At 33.8% G+C, this 27,061-nt stretch overlaps 1 pseudogene; it reads right to left on the bottom strand.

Moving 5' to 3' along the window:
- Window positions 1-7,615: 7,615 nt before the first annotated feature.
- LOC134471134 (olfactory receptor 4A15-like) lies at window positions 7,616-21,647 on the bottom strand (annotated as a pseudogene).
- Window positions 21,648-27,061: the final 5,414 nt, after the last annotated feature.

The following is a 27,061-nucleotide window of genomic DNA, read 5'->3' on the forward strand; positions in this document are numbered from 1 at the left end:
AAAAGTGCCTAGAACAATGTAAAAGCATGTTCTAAAGTTAGGTGTGGGGTGGATTTTAAAGGGATCCATGACAATGTGTCTTTAAATATGTATTTTTTGTAAATGAAACATGCACCATACTTTTACATCACCAGTATATATATATATATATATATATATATATATATATATTTGTTCAGACTATATCTATTCTAGCACACCATATGTAGAGTGATGGAAATCTTCAAGTGTACATAACCTGTGCCTTGCACTGTCCTGAATCTATTTCACAATTCTCTTAAATTGTAGAAAAGAGATAATATTGTAAATAATCACTGATCACTAAACTAGAAGTATTGTCTGGTGGAAGCTCCATTGGTTTCCCTGAGCATTGCATATAAAGCATTTGAATTTATTTGTGAATTCATTACAAATCCCCATCTGAACAATATAAATGTGGTACAATGTGCTCTGCTTTGGATACATCACAGTATTTTACTATCTTGTCATAAATTACTTACCTAAGTAAAACTTGTGTCATGTGTTATTTTATAGTTGTATGAGACTCATGACTTCTCTGCATATTTTGAATATTATTTTGTTCTTTGTGCTAAAATTACTGATAAAAATTTAAAGAACCACAAAAATACTCATTCTTACAATGTATATTATTTCTTCATAAACTGTTCATTTTTACTGTGTTTGGAATTTATTTCTATTTGAAATCAAATGGAAACAAATATGAAATTAACAAATACTTTTATTAAATTGCCACCTCTAATCTCTCCCAGAGTTAGCCAATGTGAACATGTTGATAAGCCAAAATGAAGCCAAGGTGGCACAGTTCATGTCTGACAAGGTATCCTGAGTTTTACTCTGGGTACCAACAAAAGACAGAAAACAAAAACAAAATTCCAAACCAAGGTCTCGAACAAAACGAGACAATTTGGTGATGGGGTAGGTGAATGTATGTCCAAATACATAAGAGCTACTTGAATGTGATACGCAGTTCCAAAGTTTAGTAAATCATATATAATGTCTTTTCCAAATTCTTACTATAAACTTATACCTGACACATTGCAGGTTAGAAAAATAATGGTAAAGAGTATGGTTAAATCCTACATTCATGCACTTGTGGAACAAGAGAGGATAGACATTTTTAAAACAGAAAATGTACAATGTGGCACATTGTAATAGATGTATGACTAAACATAGCAGGTAACAGAAGAGTCTGAGAAGAGGGATCATTTTGTGTGAGGCGTTCAGAGAAGGCTTCATTGAGACATAGTAATGACACAAAAGGAACAAATTAAGGAAAGAGAAGCAAGAAGATTATTCCAGGAGGATTACAGACACAAATTTTATCAAGGGGAAGTCCCTGAGGAGCCAGGTTCGGTGAATAAGGGGTGGTAGCAGGGATGGAGTGAGTGAGGACCACCTCCTGCCACAGCTCTCAGTGCTCTGCAGACCACCGTGAGGTCTGTGACCTCTCCTAAGAGGCAGCGCCTCAAAGCAGAGCAACATGGTCTGTCAGGAGGATCATTTGGGCCACTGTATGAAGAACAGGGTGCAGAAGATTGAAGCAGAAGCAGGGTCACTAGTTAGGATGTCACTGTGACAGCTGACAGGGAAGGTGATCTGCACAGTGTTGGTCATCGGGAGACAAAAGACTGTGAAGGAAAATCCATTCAACTTACTTGATGTGAAGTATAATCATCAAGAAAATGCTGGCTCAGTTATTTATTGCTTTTACACATGAAATTAACTCAATGTATGACCATGCTTTTTTTAAGTGATATGGTTAAAAATTTGGGAATATTTTTTATACTTTTCCCTGTTTATACTCCACCAAGCAAATCAAAATAGCTCTTATGTCAGTTGCCTACTTTATACCTATTTTGTATCAGTTAGTGAGCTGGTCTCCCTTTCATTCTCATAATAACTTCCCAAGCCATGATCATGTTTAGAGAAAATATTCAAGAATTCTAGATATTGCCAACATTTTATAGAATTATTACCTTTATTATTTATTTCAATGAAAATCTAGAAGTTCAGTCTGCTAAGTAACACTGCACTACTTGCTTATCTTGTGTTCTTAGCTTCATCTGTGAGATAAGGCTAGGAATTGTGTTTGTCTAAATGTGAATATATTTTTTTTGAAGTTTAAGCAATCACTATGGACTCTGAAGGGGTAAATCTTGTGACTATGAGACCATAATTACTAAAGTCATCATGTTCTTTCTAAAAGGCAAAAGTAATGAGTTATTTAAAAGTAAGTCAGTTTTCTCTATCATTTATCTGCATGTTAGTTATGCAGCCAACATCATTATTTTCTTCTTTATGGAAGCAATTTATACTATACATTCTCTACACATTACACCTACTGGTTAATTTTGTTGTAAGGCAAAAAGAAACAGTGTTTGCCATGAATTGTCACATTTCTGAAATATATAGAAATAAAATTTTCTGGCTTAACCATATTAACTTATTGTCATTGTTATTCACTGAAATGGTTCTGTTTAAGTACGACGTCTTCTACCTTATTGTTTAGCAAATTCTCTTCATCATACACACACAAAATGAACCTTGTGTGTCCACTCCTCTCGATCACCTTGTAATGCCTCCAGCTTTTTTATGTTGGATATAAGGAGAATACAGTATTACAACTGTCTAATCAGAGAAAGTCCATTTAAGTTTCCTTCTCATCACCTCAAAATGCAAATGACTGTTACAGATGGGGAAACTGAGACACTGAGAAGTTAATCTTGTGCTCTGAAACATGGAACTAGTGAAAACCAGGCATCAAAAGCAAAATGCAAGTCTTCCTGGCTGCAGGTTTTTATCTCTTTTATGTCTTATCCACAGAACCTTACATAAAACAGCTTACTTAAGTAGCATTATTCTTTTTTAATGTGACTCTTGAACATAAGCCTTAAAAACACTGTCTCTCATCCTAACTTACAGAAGCATAAAAGATTCAGAAAGCACTTGGGAATTTAAAATACATCATCTGCTCAGGATCTTTGAGAATTTTTCATCTTCCCCTTGGAAGTATTGGAAGTATCAATTTATTTACTTTGCTGAGTCACTTAAAAACATAGTCCTGTCCCTGCTCAACTAGTATTTATAATCTGCTCCAAATTCACTATTAAGTAAAACTGCACATTAATTATGCATTATTTTAAACAACCTTAACATCAAACAGAAATAACTGCGTAAAACAAGTGCAATATTTCAAATTTACAGATAGAAAAGCTAAGGTGGAAAATGGTTTATTTCATGTACCCAGATTAATGTAGCTAGAAAGTTATAGAGCTCTACTTCTTACCTAGATAGGCAGAATTGATATATTAAAATGGCAATTTTGTCAAAGGATATCTATTGATTTAATGCAACTCCTATTAAAAACAACAACAATAATTATAGGCAGCCTGCTGTGCACCACCAGCAGCTCTGCTGGATAGGGAGAAACAAGGAGGAAGCTTATCAGATCTCATACACCAACAGTGGCCCTGCTAACTAGGGAAAGATAAAAAACCAACCAAAAAACTATGCAGCACTTGGTGTTCCAGTAGTGTTCCTGCCAGACAGAGAGAACCAAGAAGTGGGCCATGCCTCCCCATAGGAGACAATCAGCACTTGAGCTTGAAAGAAGAGCATAGGCATCTCCCCTAGTCCCTACCCTTCCACCTCACTCCTGTAAGTTGATTTTCAGGGACACAGGCTGAGATGATAACAACTAAAGTAAAGAAAAATGATGTTTGTATTATTTGATTGAATTTGCAATTCTAAAACTGGTCATCTGACTCTTTAGAGGATAACAATATGTAATGCGATAACTATCATGTTTCCTACTGCCATCACTGTTTAGTATTTTTTCATTTTGCTGCAGTATTATTAGTCATTTTTAATTAAAAAAATTCTTTGAACCTGAAATAACTCGCTAAACTTATGTGGAACCAGAAAAGAACTATAAAAGCCAATGCAATACTGAACAAAATAAGTGGAAAGGCAGTGTAACTCTTGGTATCAAGCTATAGCATGAAGCTAAAGTAACAAGATCCACATTGTATTGGCACAAAATAGACTTGTCGAAATTTGAAATGGGACATAAAATGTTTTTTAAAAACCATGCAAATTTAGTCATCAGATTTTATTAGCACATGTTTCCAAAGCATGCAGTTTATAGTTATCTTGACAAGTGTGTACATGAACTATGGATTGTTTCTTTTTTCAATCCCCTTTCCTTTCCTTCTCCAAGGCCCCGCTCTTCTAAATCCTCTATTATTCATCTCAGCATATATTATTACATCTAACATAACACATTCAATGAGATAATTTAATTTTTCACAATGGAGAAGAAAGTATGCACTGAAGAAAAGAGAGCTTCAGCAACAGATAATGCAGGGAAAACTGGTTATCCAAATTCACAATATTTAAACTAGATCTATAACTTTCATCTTTGACTAAAATGAAATCACTTAGACATCATCATTTTGGATGGAAGACACCAGAAACACTTGAAACCATAAGCACAGGAAAGAACTTCATAAATACTAATTTATCTGTGAATGTAATTTACATCAAAGTACACAGAGAAGACAACTTTCCCTTATTACTTAAGTCAATGAGATCATTTGGTTTGCAGAGAACTGGAAAAGTATGACATGTGTAAAATGAAGCAATCTGTTCCTTCAGGGCGTTTAATTTAGCATAGGGAAGTTTGACAGTTCCTCAAAGGTAAAAAAAAAAAAAAGACTAAAATACGTGTTTCAAATATAGATGGAGGTCAGTTGATTTAGATGTACAGAAAAGAATTGGGTAATAATATTTCTTTACAAAAGTTGGCTATAATATAAAATCCAGCACTTACTGCTTGCTTATACATTAACTCCATCACACTATGCTAACAAACTTTATTTCTTGTAAGCTTACCATCAACTAGAAACATGTGCTATTGATACTAGCCAAGAAATACTCTATTTCTACTAGATTAAGAGTTTTAATGATCTGCATTAATAAGTTTACGGTATCAATATTTTAGATGAAAAATAATAAGTGCTACTGGGACACATTTGTAAGAGGAGGAAGACACCATGACCCACAAATGAAAGTAATTTTCAACATTATCAAAAACACTCAATGTAAGTTAGCTTTCTTAAATAACACATTTTAATGTATATATAGAAAAACATCATTCTGTACCCTGTAAATATGATGCAGTTAATATTTTTACATTAAAATAAATTCAAACATTTTAAAAGAGAAAATAACTTTAAATGAAAATAAAAATTTCTGCTGTCTTAGTTTCTAAGATTGTCTTTCATTGCTGAGACAAAATTCCTGATCCTCAAAATTACAGAATGAAAGGTTTATATTGCTCACATTTTGTGGAGATTTCAGTTCACAACCAACTGACTCTAAAGCAGAATGGCTTGGCAGAGGGGCAAGATTTCATGGTACCTGTGAGACAGCAAAAGCAACAAAACCAAAAAGGGAGGATCACTAGGGGAAACAGCTTCTGTCACCTATAGTGTAGACCAATTCCAGCACTGGACCATGAATCAGGCTTAGACTCTATAAGTCTGCCCCGCATGATTGCATGAGGCTTTGGGTGAACATTTACACACAAACCATAACATTGCATCCCTGGTTCCACAAAAAGTCATATCCATTCCTTTTGCAAAAGTTGTTTAGTCCCTCTCCAACAGTTGCCAAAATCCTAGCAAGTTCAGCATCCCTGAAAATTCCAATTCCTGTCTCTTCTCTGATCCAAAGCAAACTGTTACCTGTGGATCCTTATACAAGTGAACAGTTACACACTTCCAACATCCATTGCCACAAGGTTAACATTACCATTCCATCAGGTACAAACAGTGGGTATAAAATAATGGGACTAAAGGAAGTCAAAAATGTAGTGGTCAAACATTAAGTCTGTATGGAACATCTGAAGCAATCTGTGATAAATGTTGAACTCCAAAAGGCTTATGTGCCTTCACCTCTATGGAACTTCCAGTAGTTGTATCGCCCATGACTTCTTTCTTAGGCACAAATCTTCTCAATCCTTGCATATTTCCTCACCTCATGCATGTTCCTGGCTTTTCAAAAATTTTGGAATCTCTACTGCACCTTTGGCTTCATACTCACAGTGGTATTCATTGCTCTCCCAGGGGTAAACTCTGGCTTCCCAGGCCTTCTAAAATTGGGGTGAAATTCATTTACCCACAAAACTCTTATATTCTTCATGCAACTGAAATCAGCACCATGTGGCTGTTGCCAAGGTCTGATGCTCATTGAAGCAATAGCCAGGCTTTCTTCCCTCTTGGCTGTAGGGGTCAAGTGCCTGGATTTCTGAGCACTCTAAACCTGATTCTGAGGAACAAATTCTCTATACCACTGTTACTCTGAAACCTGGAGCAGAAACCACCATTTTGCTTCTTGGTACAGCTTTCAAAATATTCTGGGAAATAGTATCGCTGCTGTTGTTCTGGAACATTGTACTCTGCAGCTTTCCATTCAAAGCAATATCATTCAGTTTTTAAAGTTGAGGCTAAAAAGTGTGGGGAGTTGCTGCTTCTTCTGATGTCTCCAGGCCATTATTTACATTATGTTGCTCCTTCTCAATCAAGATTTCCTCAAGTCTATCTTTGCAGTGCACAGCTTTACTGGAGCTTCCTTTCTGGCCAAACTAATAAATATATAAATAAATCATGCTGTTGGGCTCTGTGCTTTCAATTAGTAACATAAATTTGCCTAAAAGCCCCCAACAATAGCCATAGTACTGCCTCAATATTCTATTGCCTTCAAATTTATTTTATAGGTTAGTCTTTTACAGGTTAATCTCAGTGTTGGGCAAAGTCTCTGGATATGAGAAAGATGCAGACAAACTTTCTGCCACACCATTACATACATCCCCTGAATTGCAGTCCTGAGCAGAAAATTTCCAAACCTGATTATTTGCTGATATAATTTCTATCAGCCTTCTGTATGTTGCCCACACAGAGCCTAGGGTAAGTGTAGCATTCACACCCATATTCTCAGCATTGTACCATGAATCAATTCTAACCCGTAGCACCCTGCTTCCATGGCTGCGTGAGGCTTTGGAGGGACATCCAAACACAAATCAAAATATCTGCCACTCAAAGAACCTTAAATATTGTAATTATACAATGGTTCATGTCTATAATTCCAGTACTCAGGAGATTGAGTCAGGAGAATTACAAGTTTGAAGCCTACATGGGCTACATTGTAAGTTTTAGGTCAGTCTGAAATACATAGTGAGACCATGTTTCAAAAAAAGATGGATTTACACACACACACACACACACACACACACACACAGACACACGCACACACACACACACACACACATATATATATTTGCACTTTTTCATATATATGAATATACATATATAGTATTAAATATGCCGTTTTCTTGGTTACTTAAGGGCAGAGCATTCTCCACTTACTAAAGAATTGGTTTCTATAGCTGTTTAAGAGCAACTAGGCTAAACCAATAAAAGAGATGTAAAATATAATCATTGGTAAAAATGTCATCATTTGCAGGACCACTTGCTATGGTGAAATAATGAATGTCACATTCTGAATGATAGAGTCAGTTCTCTACCCCCCCAAATCACTTTTTACTCCACAGTTTCCATATGGCATTTTTCACCTCCACATTTCTCATGGTATAGATGAAGGTATTCTATATGGGCATGATGAAATTTAAAACCATAGTCATGGATGTATTAATAGAAGTGGTGGAATTGGGCCTACGGTACAGGGAGATACAGGAGGCAAAGTATAAAATGACCACAGTGATGTGGGAGGTACATGTATACAAGTCTTTGCATTTCCTTTCCAAACCACAGCTCTTCACCAATTTTAAAAGGAAAAAAGTAGGATCACGAAGGTCACAGAACAAATGGCAGCCCACTGGCTATGATACACAGCCTGAGCATGTAAGTGTCGGTGCAGGCAAGTTTCAGTAAGGGATATTTGTCACATACAAGTTGTCAGTGACACTTGACCCACAGAAAGGGAGCAGAAAAATAAAGAGAAATTGAGCAAATGAGTGAAAAATGCCTCCAACTCAGACCAGTAAGAGCATGAGAACACTCACCCACTGACTCATGATGGTTATATCATGGAGAGGTTTGCAGATGGCCATGTTGCAGTCATAGGCCAGCATCACCAGAAGAATGATTTCAGCACCAGCAAATAAGTGATTTAAAAAGTCGAGTCATTCAAGCCCCGAAAGTAATGATCTTTTTCTCAAAGAGTAAGTCAACAATTTTTTTAGGAACCATGGTAATAGAATGGATAGTATCAATAAATGAGAGATGAGCCAGGGTAAAGTACGTGGGGGATCCCAGAGACTGGCTGGCCACAATAGTTGCCATGATGAGCCGGTTGCCCATTATTATCACAATGTAGATGAGTAAAAAAGTGAAAAAGAAACTTTTTTTGCCCCTCAGGGTTCTGGGTGAGACCCAGGAGGATAAATTCAATTACTATTTGAGCACAAATTGCTCCTGTTTACCATGGGTTCTTTTAAAGACGTTGAGCTCAAATCAGAGCCTGAAAACAGAAGAGACAAGAAGTCAGTTCCAGGTGATGACAAGCTTTGTGACAAAAATATGATGCTGTCCCCAATGATGATTCCTCTACATGTCCTCACACAAACAAGCTCACTAGAAAACAAGTGTTTGAAATTCCCTTACACTATTGTCCTACCCATTTTCACAAATTTCTTTCTTCAAATGTAATTATGAAACTTCTGGATTCTAAGCAGCAGGCATATGCAAGAGGATTTATCCATGTAAATTTTAGTCCTAGAGTCCTGGAAGGAAATGATTCTTTTATTACGGATTATAATCATTTTTGGAGGATCAGCGATAGAAGAGGTAGTATATATTAATAAAAAATAGGTGCAAAGAAATAGGGAGACCCAGGAAATAACAAGTATCAAGAATATCACTTTTCCAGATTATTTTTCATGAAGGCTACATTTTTGCATTATATTGCTTTTTTATTTGTTTTTCTTTAATGGCCTTGACTCTCTGAGATTCGTTATGAAAAACATTCATAGGTAATAATATTCACATATTGCTGCAATTTAATAAATATTACATACAGGTATGCATTCTAATCAAAATGTAGTGAATATATAAGTTTAAAGCTACTAATACCCTAATACTTATTGTGATTAATCCTTCTCAAAATACTCCCCCTCACCTCAATGCACTTACCTCTTAGATCTTGACACTTAATGAAACACTTAATGAGATTGTCTTTCTATTAGTATGTAGTGCCGTGAAGGTTGCCTCAATTCTCAATTGAATTTGAGAATAAACCAGAAATGGACGATGTCAGGTCTGATGAATAAGAATAATAAAGATATACCAATATGCTTCTACTTGGTAGAAATTTTCCTAAATATTTTAATTTGGATATCAGTGTAGCATGAAAAGATTAACAAATGAGGACATCTGGAACTACTTCAACAGTGACAAGAACAATGGAATGTGTTCCAAGAGAGTACAAGAATTTTGAAGGAAGTTAATGACAGTGTTGCCTAATGTAATAATTTTTACTTCTATATTAAGCATGCACCATATTTTATGATCATATCTATAAAGAATTGGCCAGCATTTACATGTTTACATATATATTACTTTATTATGAACTTTTAAGACCTGGGAGTAACTCATTTATAACAATATATACATCAGGAGTGTTATTAGATGCTTATTAAACGTTATTTAAGCCAAATTTCATAGCTCATTAGAGAAATGATAAATATTCTAAATTATCCTCAGTCAGTCATAAAAGACCAATGAACGCGTATAAATTGAGTTGAAACTACTTGCAAACTTGGTTTTGAAGGAAAATTAAAAACGAAACACAAGGATAGACACAAAGAGACATTTTACATTTTCCAAATATATTTAGAATTGACTATGGCTAATCAGAAATCAATTCAAATTTGACAAAAAAAGAAAGATTTTTAGGAAGAATTGTGGAACAGTACAAATAACTCTATAGGGACATTTTATAAATATTAATTAATATTTAGTTTAGTCATGATAAGAAAGTCACGTTCTACCGTTATTTTCTTATTCAAACATGTTACAGCCAATTCAGGAGTATGATTCTATTTTGCTACGACTGAACTTTTTTTTTCAAAATGACACAGTAACATTTTTGCTAGTATATCATTTTATGTTAATCAGGATGATCTTGCTTTTAATAAAGCAACTAGAAACAAGTTTGCTCAAATTCCTAGCACTTAGCTATCACAAGTCATGCTAAATATGACACATTCATTCTTATTGAGTCAAATAAATCAGGTATTGAGCCTCTTAGATGTGACTGAAAGTCACGATTAAACATTATGTGTTTAATTTCACTTGTCAGGATATATTCCATTTCATGTTCACATATGTTGATGTCTGCATGTCTTGAAACTCAAGAGACTAGAGTAAGTTTTTGAACTTCTATGGAAGCAAAGCTACACTAAAGCATTGCATCTGAGGATGTGGCATGTGAGATACAAAATACTGAAAAAAATTTCAGTCTTCAAAATATGTGCAATTATAGACTTTGAAAGTTTAACTTTTAATCCCAAAAGTTTTGAAACATGACAGCAGCCCATGTCTACATAAGCTGTTTTATATTAAAAGCTGTTTAGTAGACAGAAATGATGCAGTGAAATTCTGAGGTTTTACTGTAATCAAATCTCATCAGGTTTATATAAAACGAGATACACTTTAAACATAACACATCTTTTTTGCTAGTAAGTTTCATTATTCTGAAATAACACAGCTCCTTTGCAATCTACTGGACATATTATGGGAACAACTATAAAACACAAAGAAAGCAGAGGTTGTTTAAACTGAAGCTTTAACTGTTATCTTATTTGTGACCTCTCCAGAGAACTACATTAAAACAATGAAACACATTGGTTGTTGAAGAATGAAGTGCAGAACACTATACAAGAAACATGCTCTACAGCGAAAGAAGCATTGATTTTTTATAATAATATAGAAAAGCAAAAATTTGGAAGGTTGGTTTGACCATTTTATACAGTTTTTGACAGTGTTATTTTTCTTGTAACATGAAAAATGTCAACTACTATCATGTCTGTATTGTTTAAAAGTGTGCTGAGATAGAAACAACCTAATATTCACCATCTACTGACTGGATAAATAGGTTAAGGTATATTCATAAAATGGAATGTTGTTTAGCCCTACAAAAATGAATTCTGATATACACTACAACATGAATAACCTTCAGAGACATCTCAAGATATTAAATAAGTCAGATACAAAGGGACAGACACATTGATATCTCACTTTTCTGGGATATCTAGAGCAATCTTATCCACAAAGAAAGTACAACAGGTGTTACCATATTCTGCAAAATGGAAGAAGTAGGAGTTATTATTTAAAGGGTACAGTATATGTGTGTGATGTGATGTGTTACATATATCTTACCACAATTATAAAACAAAAGTGTATATATATATATATATATGTGTGTGTGTGTGTGTGTGTGTGTGTGTGTGTATACAAAATAAGAACACTTTAACATAGCATATGCACCATGACAATACATAAAAATAATTTTGAGAATCTCTAAATTACATTAATCTTATACAAAGACTTGTGAAATCAAGAAATAACTAGCATCAGAATGTCTGAAAAATATCTAAAAGCCTGGGGAAACTAGCAGTATTCGTAGGAGCTGCTATCCTGCCCATATACTAAATCACAGTCTCCTTGGAATGTTGTTCTATTATAGGAACAAATCTAAAAGCATCACTGTGAGGTAGACTAAGCTATAAAGCTCCTCTTGGAGTAACCTGTGTGCCATATTGACTGGTTTCCATGTTGCATGGATTTTTGGCCTAGTGACATGGTTGATTTGTATGCCTGTCTTTGTGAGGTTTTGCTTAGAGCTACTGTTAGTGTAGTATGTATTTGCTATAGGATTTGCCCAGGAATAGTTGACATCCTGTGGCATTTGGCCAGGTGCAGTAATACTCTTCTATAGAATTTGAAGAACTAAGGGGATTAACTTGTATGCCCCCTATCTTGGGTTTTTGGCTATATGGAGCAATTGACCTGTATCCTCTTTCTGTGAGATTTTGTAGGAAAGTGGTATTGGAACCATATTCTCTTCCTACATCACTCACCATTTGTTAACTACAGTTAATACTAATACATATTTTCTTTTATAAAATCTGCCTCTGGATATCTTCTTTGTTCTCTCAGAAGCCCATTTCCCAGCATTCTTGATCCCTGCACAATACAGAGGGATACACTTAGCCATTGGAGAGACTGAAATTTTGTCATTTACATAAATACTGATGAGCCATCAGAACAATAAGTTAAATGAAGCAATTCAGACACAGATAGACAAAAACTGCAATTTCCCATTTACATGTTAATTATAAAAATAGTTGGACTCAAAAGTAGACAGCAGAATATTGGTTTCCCTTCATTAATCAGTGAAGATGTGGGAAATAGTCAACTAATATAAACTTTCAGTTAGGAAAAGTAAGATCAAGACTTGTAGTATGCAATGTGGTGGCTAGTTTTGTTGAAATTATTATCATTTTTAACTGGTTAAGTGCAGATTTTGAATGTTACCATCATAAAACAACATGTTGTTTGTGTAATAAATGTTATTATCTCATCTTAGTTAACTATATATAATGTATGTATGGCAAGTTATAAAAATTCTTATTCTTCAAATAAAACAATATAGTGCTATGAAGAATAAACAGTAGTACAGAAGAGTTTGTGAAAAACAAACAATAATAAGGCAACATTGGAAATTAGCAATGTGAGGTACAAAAGACAGAGTGAATTGGGTCAATAGGAACCAAGAAAGACCTGAAGAAAGAAACAAAGCCCATGGGGAGATGGGAGAGAGATTTCAGTGCGTGAGGATGTGGTATTCACTGCTTTCCCTCTGAGCCTATAATCACTGTGTGGGACAGCAGCTCAAACCTGTAGAGACCGGTGACTCCCGGCCACCCCAGAGCCTTCCATGGAGAAATGCTTCAGTAGTAGAGAACAGCAGAGGCAGCAGACAGCAGTGGCTGGCAAGGGCTTGTGTTGCTGCACAAAATCTCCAACCCAGGATTTAGTTTTAAAATAATGAAATACTGTCATTTATCATGAGTAAAATATTTTGGGCACAAAAAAGATAGATACCTATAATGGTTGATATATGGTGTCAATGTGAGAAGTTTAGAACCTTATCTAAGTGACTCAGCAGTTCTAGGGTGTAGAGGGTATTCCCTGGGATGTCTATGTATGTTCTTGGATGATATAACGGTTGATTCACTGTGTCAACTTGAGAATTTTAACTAAATGACTCAGTAGGGGTCCAGGATCTTCACTTTGTAAACATATTGAACCTGTGCAAGAGGAGGGCAGGGAAATGATGGGGTGAGTGCTACACTCACCCCAGGTCAGAGAGCCTGCTTACAATATAGGAGAGGAAAAGAGGCTTGACACCTACCTTTTCTCTTCTTCCAAATTGAACTGTTGCTCCTCTGCTGTATCACCTCCCTGGAGACAGCTGACTATGCACTGAAACTTCCACAAACTGTAATCTCAATAAATTTTCTCTCCTTTATTTTAGGTATTGACTATTTTTCCCAGCAATGAGAGAGAAAAAGCTAACACAATATCACATGATCTAATTTTATGTATAATCCAAAAGTGTTTTGAAATCTTAGTAATAGAAAGTGGCATGATGGTCACAAAAGGCTAGAATGAGATGTTGAGGAATGATTCAGCAAAGAATTCAAATTTTCAGTTGTATAGGAGTAATATTTAACATCTCTATTGTATACTATGATAACTGCAGACAGTAACAATATACCATACTCTCAAAAATGGAAAGAGTAGATTGTGTTCTCACTACACACAATAGATTTCAACCGTGGAAGTTATCCATATGTAAAATAGCTCAATTTAACCATTGTATAAGGTATTAATATTTCTAATGTATTTTGATGAATTGATGAATATATTAAAATAATTTATAAAATCAAATTATAAATTACATGAAGAAAATATTTAAAATAAAGTAACATCTATTCATCAAAAAAATTAATAATGGTATAAAATTGCAAATCACAGATAAAATTGTGATACAGGCAAATAATTTATATATAGGATCTCCATAAATCCCCAGAAAATTAATAATAGTAGGAAAATAACATATACAATGTTTAACAAAGTATACATTTCTTAAAAAATCATAAAAAGAATGTCTAATAAATAAAGGAGAATATTATCAAATTTGGTAGCAAAGAGGACAATTAAAATCCCCCCAAAATGTAGTCTATGACCCAGAAATAGAAAACGTTTATCAATGTAAATACTGTAAAGTACACAGAGCAATGGAATCATTGCACACTGCTAATTATGACACAAATTATAGACACCATAGTATCAGATAAATGCAATTATCTGTAAAAATAAATACTCTACTTAATACCAAGTAATTTTTTCAGGATGTTCACAGGAAGGCTATTTGAAATAAAAAGGTAGGAAACAACACAGATAACCATGGATTGAATAGGTACATAGTGTGGGGTAAATTCACTCACAGGATAACGCACAACATGAAAAAAGATACAACTGGAACCACATGAAGCAACAGATAAATTTTAAAATACTAACATGATGGACAAAAAATTAGAAAACATTTCCTACAAAAATAATTATATTAGGTTATATTATATTTTATAATATTTGTTATATAATATATAAGGTTATATAATAATATTATATTAGGTTATATAATAATTATTTTATTAGGTTATATAAATAGTAGTATAATTATAGTCAAGTGAAATATTTCTAGAAAACATACATTTGTATTTAAGCTATTTTTAATTTGTTATGAACAAACTTAGCAGTAGGATACGCACTGAGGTACATAGAGTATTGGAATCAAGAAGATGCACACAAATATCTTCAATGACATCAGTAATATTTTAGAAAAGTGATGACAAATTTTGTAAATAAATTGCATTTACTTTTATATGTGTATCACCTTATAATGTAATACTTTAAAATGATACAAGTTCTAAAATACATTTTCAGTTAGAATATTAAATATACTGACACCAGTATTCAAGACTCCTTCAGATCTGCTTCTTCATAGCAGCCTGAGTTATGTTGTAACCAGTAATGAAATTGGTTATAGCAAGTTTATATTGTTTTCATTTTTTCAGTAAGATATAATTATCACAGTACAGAGTTCATGCTTTTCAGCCCATACTTATATAATACCTACAGTAATGGAACTAATGCCATCAATATATGAAATGTTTCATCCACTAAGGATGTCATCATTCTCGTTTTTGGTCAGCTTCTCGCCTTCCTCCATGTCCTGGGAAATGCTGATCTATTTATGGTCTCCTACTTTAACTTTCCCTACATTTTATATAAATAAATAGGAACAATGATGCTGGCTTCCTTCTTACATGACAATGCCTTTAAGTCTCTGTGTATTTCTGTAGGTGTAAGCAGATGGTACATTTTTCTTGCTGTCTAATATTCCATATTATATTGAACTCCTTTAATTCCTTTTCCAATTGGAGGTTTTCATTATATTCTGGTACTTAAAATTATCAATGACGCTTCCCCAATATAGTATCTGCATGTATATTAATATGTAAGTTTTCAACTAGTATAGATTTTCATTATAGTTGGGTAAATATCTAAAAATAAAATAACTGGGCTTTATGTGTGTGTTTGACTTCATAAAAAGTGTAAAACTAGTCTCAAAGGGTATACTTTTGTTTTCTGTCTAGAAAAAATGATATCTTTAGGTGCTGACTACAGTAGAGCCTTGAGTTACAACCAGTCTTACAAAGAAAACTTCCGTAATATGCACTGCTGACAAAATCTTGAATTATGACCTAAATGGCAGCTGCATGTGGTTCCAGATGGTCTCAGATACATGTTTAACCCTTAAAGAGGCATGAAAGGAATATTACAACATTCTTTCCTGAATGAGGTTAATTGAGAAATCCTGGGCCAGTGTTTCTCTAATGACACCAAGATCTGCGTTCACATAGGAGAGAGATTAGGAAGTTGTGTAGAAGAGCCTGAAACTCTGATCAATTAATTGAATTACAACCAGCCACCTGAAACATGTTGAATTTTTAAGTTAGGGATACACATTGTCAAAACTTGATCAAAACAAAATTATTAAATTTTAGCTGTTCTGTGGATAAAGAAAATGTACCTTTAAGCTTACAATGTGTCTCATTTCAAAGCTTTAAATGAAAGATGACTTGGAGATTCTGTGCAATTTACTTCTAAGAGGGCCCAGAGAAGCTGCGTTAACTAAGACGACAACATGAGGGAGTCTCAGGAAGAAAGAGCCCCAAACTGCAGCTTCTCTGAATTTGTAGTGATAGGTCCAGGAAGCAAGGGTAAGAGACAAAGAACACCTGTGTAGGAGTTAATGGAGAGAACAGGAAAAGACAGGGTAATGACTGGATACCTGCTACATGACTGATCTTAGTAATCAAAGTAATAAATTGGTGCATGGGGAGGAGGAGAACCAGGGCATTCATTCCTCAAGGCAGTGTTTTTTGATCCTACTTGGACTTGTGGTCCTGTATGCTTTTACTTTGTAATGCTGTATTTGGAGAAGTTTAACCCATGTAGCTTACTTCTGCAAGTGCATGTCACACATACCTCTGGCCAGTACCCCACACTGAAGAAAGATAAATTTGAGTCATTTATAGAAAAATAAATGGGTTGATTTTTGAGACCATACTACTAAGTGATACAAGTCAGGTACAAAATGAGTGTCACATTTAACCAAAGAAACCCCAAATAAAATTAATTTACAGGGAAAAATAAAAGGCCCCTGTTAAGAACTTGGGAGGTCAGCTGTAGAGGTGGGAAGGGGGATGAGAAGGAGGGAGAGGCGTGGGCACAGCTGGCATGGGAGGTAACACGGTCAGGGCATGACTTAAATGCATCAGTAATCATTATGTTTTATAAACACATGCAAGAAATATTTTTAAAATAATATTTTGTTCATTTTATATTGAATTATTACTATAAAAAGTTAAATGTATTGTATATGCTGGAAACAAGTGCTTTATCAGCTTTATGATTTGCACATATTTTAATCCATGAGTGATTTTTCTTCACTTTCTCTTCAAAGACCCTGAATAGAAGGATTTTTCTGTTTTAATGCATAAAAATTAAAAAAATTCGTATATCAATCATAATTTTTTCATGATGATTCATGACCATAAATTTTTGTGTAAGATAACAAATCCAACAATTTTCTCTGATGTTCTATTTCATACTTTTTATAATTTTAGATTTCACCTTTAGGTCCACAAGTCATTTTGGTTTAACTTCCTTGAAGGTGTAAACTATTGATCAAATTTCTTTTTTGCAGATGGATATCTAATAAACTCAGCACCGTTTCTTGAAAGCATTATTATTTATTGAATTTCCACTTCACTTTGAAAAACTTATCCAATATTTTAATATTTCTGGTCTTCATTCTATTTTTGGATTGTTTCATCCATATATATGAGTTTCTTTTCTCAAGTACCACACTGGACTTTGGGTGTAAAAATCCGCTAATGTGAAACAGTCAAATTTTTAAAATTTACTTTCAAACTGTTGTGAATACTCAAGTCATTTTACCTTTTCATAAAATCCTTGGGTTAGCTTGTCAATTTATACAGAAAACATCAATGTGTCATTTTTTAAGATTCCCTTGAATCTATAGATCAGTTTGTCATGATTTGACATCTAAGTCAGGGGGAGTCATCATGTGCACGCCTATGTATATCTTATGTTTTGATTTCTTTCAACAGTATTTGTGTACTTTCTGAACACTACATTACAGAGTCCTATAACACATCTGCTCCTTGACTGTTTTCTCTGAAGTTGACTATGTTTTATTGATTTATATAAGCACTCTATTTTTTCTGGATTCAGACTTGGTAAGTACAGTGTTTCTAGTACTGGGTTATTTACTGAATATGTCAATTTCTTGCTATGAAATGCAAGATAACACGATCATATTTATCATTTCGAAAGCATTTATTGTAATGTGTGCTCTTGGTCTTCTGAATTTATTCATGCTTTACTGTTAATTCATCTAGTTTTTGTTGCTTTTGCTAGTCCTTTAAAAACATTTTGTTTTATTGATTTTTTCTGCAGATTTTTTTCTAGTTAGTGCTTCATTTGTCACTGTAATAATCTTTATCATTTTCTTCTTTTTTCTATGAGTTGATTTTTTTCTAAATTTTGGTATAAGTTCTGGTTAATTATATTAGTTTTTTTAGTACATTTTTTTTCAGTAAACTTTCGTCTTTTCCTCCTCTGTATTGGTCTGTGTTCATGTTTAATACAGTGTGAAATAAAAATTCATCAACTAGATAGCAAAAGAAAAATAGATAAGAAAAAAGAGGAAGTGAATAAAGTATATTAATAAAATTTTTTCAAAGGAAACACGCAATGACCAGTAGGTGTGTGAAAAGGTACTCAATATCACTAACTGTCAAGAAAATCCAAATCAATAGCACAGGGAAATACCACCTCACATCTATTGAAATACGTATTATCAAAAAGATCAAAATAATGTTAATGACTCAATAAAATATACCTTCTACAGAGTTCTAGGAAATTTAAATGGGTATAGTTATTGCATGAGATAGTATGGAGGTTCTCCTCAAATTTAAATCAGAACTACTTTGCCATACAGCAGAAAAACATATTAATGGCACAAGCATACACCATGTTGTTTAATTGTATTTTTCATCGCAGCTTTGGAAGGAAGAGAATTTAGGCTAAGATTTCAGAAGCCTGTGGATCCTAAGGATACAGCACTACCATGAAACCGAGACTAAAGTAAAAAATAAATAAATAAATAAATAAATAAATAAATAAAAACAGATCCTGCTACGCTATTTTCAGAAACAGTAGAATTCAAGCCAAAGCTGATTATAGGAGACAAAGAAAGTCATTACACATCAGTGTAAGGGAACAGCTCAACAAGATAATAAAGCAAAAGTGTATATACATAAACCAAATATCAGTGCAACTTTTTTCCAAAACAACTATTAATAAACACAGGTAAATACCAAATAATCATAGCAGGGGACTCCTATATTCTGTTCTGCATAGATCATCCAGATAAAAATCAATCAAGAAAAATTATACGTAGTGTCAAACAAATGTACTTAGCAGATATCCACTGATGATCCATCCAAGAATAGAACACATGTATCTCAGAAGTACATGGAATTTTTCCCAAATAGACTATATCATAGGCCAGAAACATGTTTAAATAAATACAAAAGATTGAAATATTATCCTTTACACATTATTGGATCAAATATAAATTAAATTAGAAATAAATATCAAAAGATAAAAAATATACAAATGCATGTAGATTAAATAATATGACGTCATTGAGTGTTAGACAAAATCAGAGAACCAGTGAAAAGTTTCCTTGGCAGACACATGTCTTTTTTTATTTTTTTCTTCTTTTTTTTTAAGGAGAATAAGGGAAAAAAACAGAAAAAAGGTACAAGTAATACAAAATTTAAAAAAATAAACAGTAAGAAATCACTAGTTAATAGATTACATATTGTCATCTTAGAGATAGTTTTTCAAGTTTCAAAATTAAAGCATACAAAGTGGACATTCAAACAGTGAGACTGCAAACAGTTCTGTTCGATGATCCAACAAAACTTAGTAATATGGTCATCTATCTTACACACCTAAACACACTTGCAGTTATATCCTTTAGAGCACTGACTTTTCCTCTCTTTTTTACAAGAAGAGGCATTATGGTAAGCATTGTTGATTACCTTGTATTCTGTTTTTACATCATGTACTATGTCCATCCTTTGTTTTGACTGACACAAGTCTCTATATTCTCAATATTTTTCATAGGGCAAAAGCTATTCTAGAGAAATTATTTCACTTGGTTTATTCCAAATATTGTAACAAGTTAATAACACAATTACATATGCTTGCAGGTTACACTCACCTGAATCACCTTCTCTGACCAGGCCCTATATCTCAACATGTAAGGATTTTTGGTTTTTGTTTCTTCTGGGTTTTTTTGTTTTTGTTTTTCCTTTTTGCTTTTTGTGGAATTCCATAGATTTGAACCATAACACACTGTGAATCCCAAAAGACAAGGGTTAATTTCACTAAGTATATATAGTACCTCTCCAAATTGCCCATCTTAGCTTTTTAACATTGCTAACCAGGGACAAAATTTCTTCTGAGACCCAAGGCACTGTTATCTATGAACCCCTGAAAAAATATCAAAAGAACAGTAGATTCCTTCCAGCATACTATGGCCCAGAGACAAAGTTCCATTCCAAAAGATAGGAATAGGGAGAATGAAATGAATCTCACCAAAACAAGACTGAAATCAAGCAAAAAAAGCACTAAATTCTGTACTCCTATATATAGCATCTGGACACATGTTGGTGAGATAGGACCTCTGAACTGTATAGGCATCACTGCTTCTATGGCCTTGTTTGCTGCCCACATGGCTTCTGTATTGGCCTGAATCTATACATAGTAGCAACTTCCTTGTAGGACATTCCCTTTTCCTGGTATGTGCAGTTATCTAGAGTCTCCTGCAAACTTTAATCAGAGGCTTGGCCAGGCTCACAATCTATTAAGATGAGGTATATGCCAAGGGCCTAAAATAAAAAGAAAATACAAGTAATACGCCTTGTGGGGAGTCTAGGAAAGTGAAAACTCTCTTGTAGCTAAGAAAAAGACATCTCTGAATTGCACATATGTACAGTGTCCTTAACAATTCCAGGGATGCAGATATTGGAGGACACATCTGAGGTAAAATCCGATGAAAGTGAGCATTGCCCTGAGAAGTTAGAACAAAGACAGTCAAAGTAGTAGGTCTTTCAAATTAAGAGAACTTGTATGTTTCTAAGGTTGGCAGTTTCTTGCTCTCAAATAGAAAGCGTCACTCCTGTAACTGCAGTTTTGCACTGTTTTCAGAAACTGTGGATACGAGGTCTTCCAACAAAGCTAGAGACCACTGTGGTCAGCAAATTTACCCTCACACAGCCTGATGTGCAACAGATTTCTGGGCTGTTTGTCAAAGCTTTACATTTCACTCACTGTGTTGCACATGGTTTGATTCACACAGGATGACACTTGAAATCCGAACAGTCACTTCAGTGATCTCAATTTTATAAGAGCTTGGATTTAGGACAAGTGGCAAATTTTTTTCTTACATCTTTCAGTTCTGATATTTACTCAGGTCATTCATGATATATTTTATTAGAAGTAGCCAGCATTGTTTACATCATAGTGTGAATGTCAGGTTTCTTTGAAAATAACTTCTGTAAGATAAAAATTGGTCTACCAAATATACAATGAACCTCATACTACATTTAGCACATGGATAAAAACTAGAGAATCTCATTGCCAGAAAGATAGATGGATACCATCAAGTACCATTTCCAATAGAATCCTGTTCCGAACTGAAAGCTCACAAAGTTGGTCTTTATTCTCTGTATTCTGCTCTTGTGAACTCTTGAGCAGTGGTGTCCAAAAAGCACTGCTCACAATAATCTTCGGTTCTCTACCCTTCATATTCCCTGGAAAAATAATTGCCAGAATTGTGATCACAGTAAGGTACAGTGACGATAATGAGCCCACTTCCAGTATATTTCTCTCTATAACTTAGTTTTCACATAACTAAAACCAAATACTCAGACCCACAGGTTAAAGGAGGCAGGCATTAATCTGGTTCATGGTTTTAGATTTAATTTATGTTCTGTTGGATCCCAGGAAGAGACTCTATGACAGAAGGCTGCAGCAGGGAAATTGTTCACCCCATGCATGTGAGAAGCAGAGAGGACCAGCTAGGAATACAAGAATATGCCATTTAGGACCCTATGGCCAGGGACCTGTCCATTCTGAACCAAAGTCAACATACAAGCACATGAGAAATATGAAAATATTTTAGATTTAAGCATAATGTAAATTTTCTGGTGATATTATCAATGCTCATAAAATTTGATTGAAGGTATCAAATTCATCTGATAAGAAGTTATTTTAATTAGAAGGAAGGAGTCTTCAAAGGAAACCAGTTGAATGATTGCATGACCCAAAGGTAAGGCTCCTACTTGTGAGAAGTTTCTATCATTAGCTTTTTCAAGAAATTAAATCCTGGTTTTTTCCTTATTAGATGCGTACTTTATTTGCCAGTTGTGTATAATATATAGTAAATCTTCAAAATAAAGTCTTTTTATTGCTTCATCTTTCCATTTACTGGAAAAAAATAAATGTAAATAATTTGACGTTAAGCTTTTGTTTATTGGTACCTGAAAATAATGGGTTTGGCCAGCTTAATTTCTACTAATTAGGCTATTTTTTCCCCATGGTTAAACACACATAGTGTTAGGTTTCAGGTCTAGATGATGCCGAAAGCCTCACGTTCAGAAGTGGAGCTTGTGGAATGGGATGAGATCATGGGTGAACTAAATTCATCAATGGAGTTCAGAGCTAACTGTCTTTAGGCGTTGTGGCCTCATTGGAGGTGTTGGGACCCTGGGGACTGACCTGAAAGGGTGCATATGTTACATGGACTCCTCTGTTTGCTATTTCCTACATGCAGTTCTATATGAGGTTTTCTCTGTTCAGGCCGTGCAACTGTGCTACTTCTGCCTTTTACCTTACCACTCATATAACTGAAAATTGGAAAATCAATTGCACATCAAAAAATGTAGGACATGGGTATATGAAGTCTGTTACAAACACTTAATACAACCCAGTGAGCCTATGCTGATATTTGGAGTTTAAATAATATCATTAGTTGCTTGAAATAATTATAAGGAAAATGATATAGATTTATTCAGATAGCAAGATAGATCAATGAAAAATATTCATGTTTCCATGACCTCAGACTGCCATAATGCCAGAATTTTAGGAGCATCAAGAAGAAGGTTAGTTGAGTATTTTTTCTACCACATCAGACATATATGATATTTGATTTTAAGGATAAGTTGCATAGAATTTGTCACAAAGATGTGATGGATGAAGTTACAATTTAATCAAACTATAAATGAAGATTATTTGTTATCATATAATCTTCATTCTACTATAAGAAACTCACAGCCACCAAAAATAAAATGAAGGCAGGGGTTTGGAATCATTTGTTTCACTGATTAGATCCATGCATACTGTGTATTTACATGAAACTATCATGCTATACCTATGTATGCTTTTTACCCATTAATCAAAATTTAAAGGTCTCAAAAAATAAAATCGTTAACCACAATAATTTGATCAGTACTCATTGTTTAATAGTATAGAATGATTATGCTATAGTATGTATAATTAAAATAATAATTAAATATTTGTAATTCAAAAATAAATAGCTAAGATTGAAAACAGCATGAACTGTCAAAATCTTCTTTGGCAACTATGTACTATCATGTTCTGCTTTGCTTATTTGTAGTCTATGGATCAAGGATTGTGCTAACTTGGTATGTGAAAAGCAGAGCCTACTCCCTCTTAGAGGAACATAAATACTTAAGAACAGAAAGAAGGACATAATGAAAAATAGGAGAGTCATTGTCAGATATTCAAAACTGTACAGAAATTCTAAAGGATCATCTTAATCTGTATGAAAACATGACACCAAACAAAGCTTCTCCTCCTGAGGGGTTCAAATGATTTCCATCTCGAAAGAAGAATAACATTGTTGTATTTTACATATGACTATTACTCATCTCCTGCCTTCTCATGTATTTACTTCCTTATGTTTATATTTAAAATCATGCACTATTCACTTTTAAGCATAATAAGTTAAACCACATGAATAAAAATATGGAAAATATCTCACATAGAAGATTTACATATTTCACAAATCAACATGAATAGTCAACATGAGTAATATTTTAAATCAGTGATAGAAGAAACCATATATTTAGACATTATTTTACTGTATTATTACCAATTTATCTTGAATATTGTTAATTTTTAAAAAAGAATGGATTAGATTATAAATATGAATTGAGAATAAAAGTTTGCTGAAGAAAATAAATGTATGATATTACTAGTGGCAAACAACTGCAATCTTGACAGAATTATTTTGTACTTAAAAAGTCTTTCAAAAATATTCTTCTAAACTTACAATGTATATTACCAAATAGTTAAAATTTTGTACTAATTAAACTTCAGAGAAAATTTAGTTTAAGGAAACAATCAGGTGTGTCTACTTTGGAATTAGTCATTCTCTTCATGCCGCAAAAGTGATCCGATCCTCTGTCTCTTCATTTCCCTTTTCCAGTCCAAAGTTTCTTCATGGCATTTTTAATCTCTACATTTATCAAAATATAGATGAGGGGATTCAACAAAGGTATAATGATAGTGTAAAACACAACCAAGGATTTATCAATGGACAAGGTAGAGGGAAGTCTCACATATAAAATAAAATGCAATGAACAAAGAAGACGACAACCACTGTGATGTGGGAGCCACAGGTGGGCAAGGCCTTGCGCCTCCCTTCCTGACTCAGCTTCTTCAGGGAGTGCAGAATCACCCACAGGAGATGATTAAGTGGGAAAAGATGACCACACAGATGACACCATCATTGGCCACCACTGTGAGCCAAATAATGTGTCAGTGCAGACAAGTTTTAATAAAGGGTTCATGTCAAAACCGAAGTGTTTGATCACATTTGGCCCACAGAAAGGGAGGTTTAAAACAAAGTATGTGCAGTATATCATGCACAAAACCCCAACCTAGGCCAACACCAAAAGTAGAACACACACCCCTTGGTTCATAATGGTCAGATAATGCAGGGGTGTGCAGATGGCTATTAATAGTCATAAGCCCATCTCACGCAGATTTCCCAATGATGGCCAATGATGGTATCATCTGTGTGGTCATCTTTTCCCTCTTGATCAACTCTTAGGGGGTGATTCTGCAGTCCCGGAAGAAAGTGAGGAATCAAGGCTGGGCTGAGCGCAACAGTCACAACAATGCATAGGTTTCTTGCTGTATATCAGCAAGAACACAGAAAATAGCATTTTCTTACCCTGGGTGATCTGAGTGAGCTCCAAGGGGACAAATTCAGTCACACCATTGTTTTTTTCCGTATGTCCTTCTGTGTATCTTGGTATCACTGCTCTGAGCAAAATTGTGTATAAGTGTAATTTTTATTAGTAAGCCCATGAAATTTAAAGATACACTGTTGTTCATCCCATAAATAGCCATTAAGATTTATTATGTTCCAGAACTGAAAGAGATTGTGATATGAATTTGAACCATGTCTGTAAGTTTAGTGAACTTAGAGGCTAATGGCAATAGATGTAAATAATGAGAGACATGCAGAAAAATAACTTTTCATCAAAGAAAAATGAATCCCCCAATACTTGTGTTTTACTTGGTTTTTAGTAATACTATGTAGAAATATAATTCCAAAATCAAAAATAAAAGTATCTTGAATATTTAATGTAAGCTGACAGAAATTTTACTTTATATATACCACATGGTAACCCGTGGAATTGATTTTGTTCTCATGAGTATAGAAGAATTTTTTTTTGTCTTTTTTCCTTTCCTTTTTATCGGTACTGGGGATCGAACTCACGACTGCTTGCTTACAAGGCAGGCGCTTATGCCGCTGAGCTAAACCCCAGCCCCTGAAGAATTTTTTAACTAGTAAAAAGCATTTCAAATTAACATTATTTGATAATTTTGAAATAATTCATCAATATAGGAAATAGTGCCATAAATAACTGCATCAAGTTAATGTAGATAAAAGATGGGTATTTTAGAGAACATAAGTAGAGATACCACCTGAAATAGACAACAAACTTTAAGAAGTTATTTGAAAAACCATAAGGCAACAACAAAGTGGACAAAAGATATAAACAAGCAGTTTTAAAAGTATGTTAGTGGGGCCTGGGGATTTAGTTCTGCGGCATAAGTGCCTGCCTTGTAAGCAGGGAGTCGTGAGTTCGATCCCTGGTACCAATAAAAAAGAAAAAGACAAAAAAAAAAAAAAAAAAAAAAGTACGGTTAGTGATCAAAAAGCATATGGTAAAATTCATTAATAAAAATAAATGAAAAGATGTTACTGTATAAATGTCACATTCTAAAAGTGATAAAGTTTTAAAGGTAGTTAAGATGAAAAAACTGTATTTTCTTGCAGTTTTAATTTTATAATTTTTGGAATACAATTTCTCAGTCCTATGGAAGGTAAAATTGCACATACCTTTCATCACAGCAACTGCAGACTTCAGAAGATTGACAGGAAAATTAAAGCTCTAGCATATAAGAGCATGTGCATACTATGGTTTTGCAGCACTATTTTAATGGTATTAAACAAAACAGCAAAAAATATGAAGATGAATTCAAAAATAAAATCTATTAAATAGATAATAGTCATTTAAAAGATTAAAGTTCTATAAGTTCTCAAAAGAAAATTTCCACAAGTTATTTTGTAATACAAAAATAATCCTATTAATATATATATATATATCATGATAATATTATAAATAAATATAAAATACTTATATAATCCAATTGTAAATATTTGTGTGTGGGTAAATTGGCATTAGGACTATAAAAGCATACATGTTTGAACAAAGCACAGTCTGCCTCTGTGGTGTTGGTACAGTTAGAAGTGAGGGTGATTTGTGAAGCACTAAAAGGACAGAACTGGACCCAAGTATCAAAACATCAAGTGGCATGTCTAAAATAGGTGTGATACCTGTTTTTCAATTTATACATCAGAAAGCCAAAGAAAATTAAAAACAAAAAAAATTTAATGGTGTTACTCAACTATGATTACTTTTCAAAGCACTTATCATTTTTCTGTGCTTGTTTTTACCTGCAGAATATGTTCCAGTAGAGATTGACCATTTCATTACTGTGTATCAAATTGAGGTAAATGAATTATATTGTGAATAATTTGAAAAACTAAGATATATTTTTGTTGCCAACATTTAGTTGCACTTGATACTACTGAATATGTGTTTCTTATGATTGAAATC

The sequence above is a fragment of the Cavia porcellus genome, unplaced genomic scaffold, assembly GCF_034190915.1.
Source record: "Cavia porcellus strain 051 isolate PalLab524CR breed Dunkin Hartley unplaced genomic scaffold, mCavPor4.1 scaffold_17, whole genome shotgun sequence".
NCBI classification, from domain to species: Eukaryota; Metazoa; Chordata; class Mammalia; order Rodentia; family Caviidae; genus Cavia; species Cavia porcellus.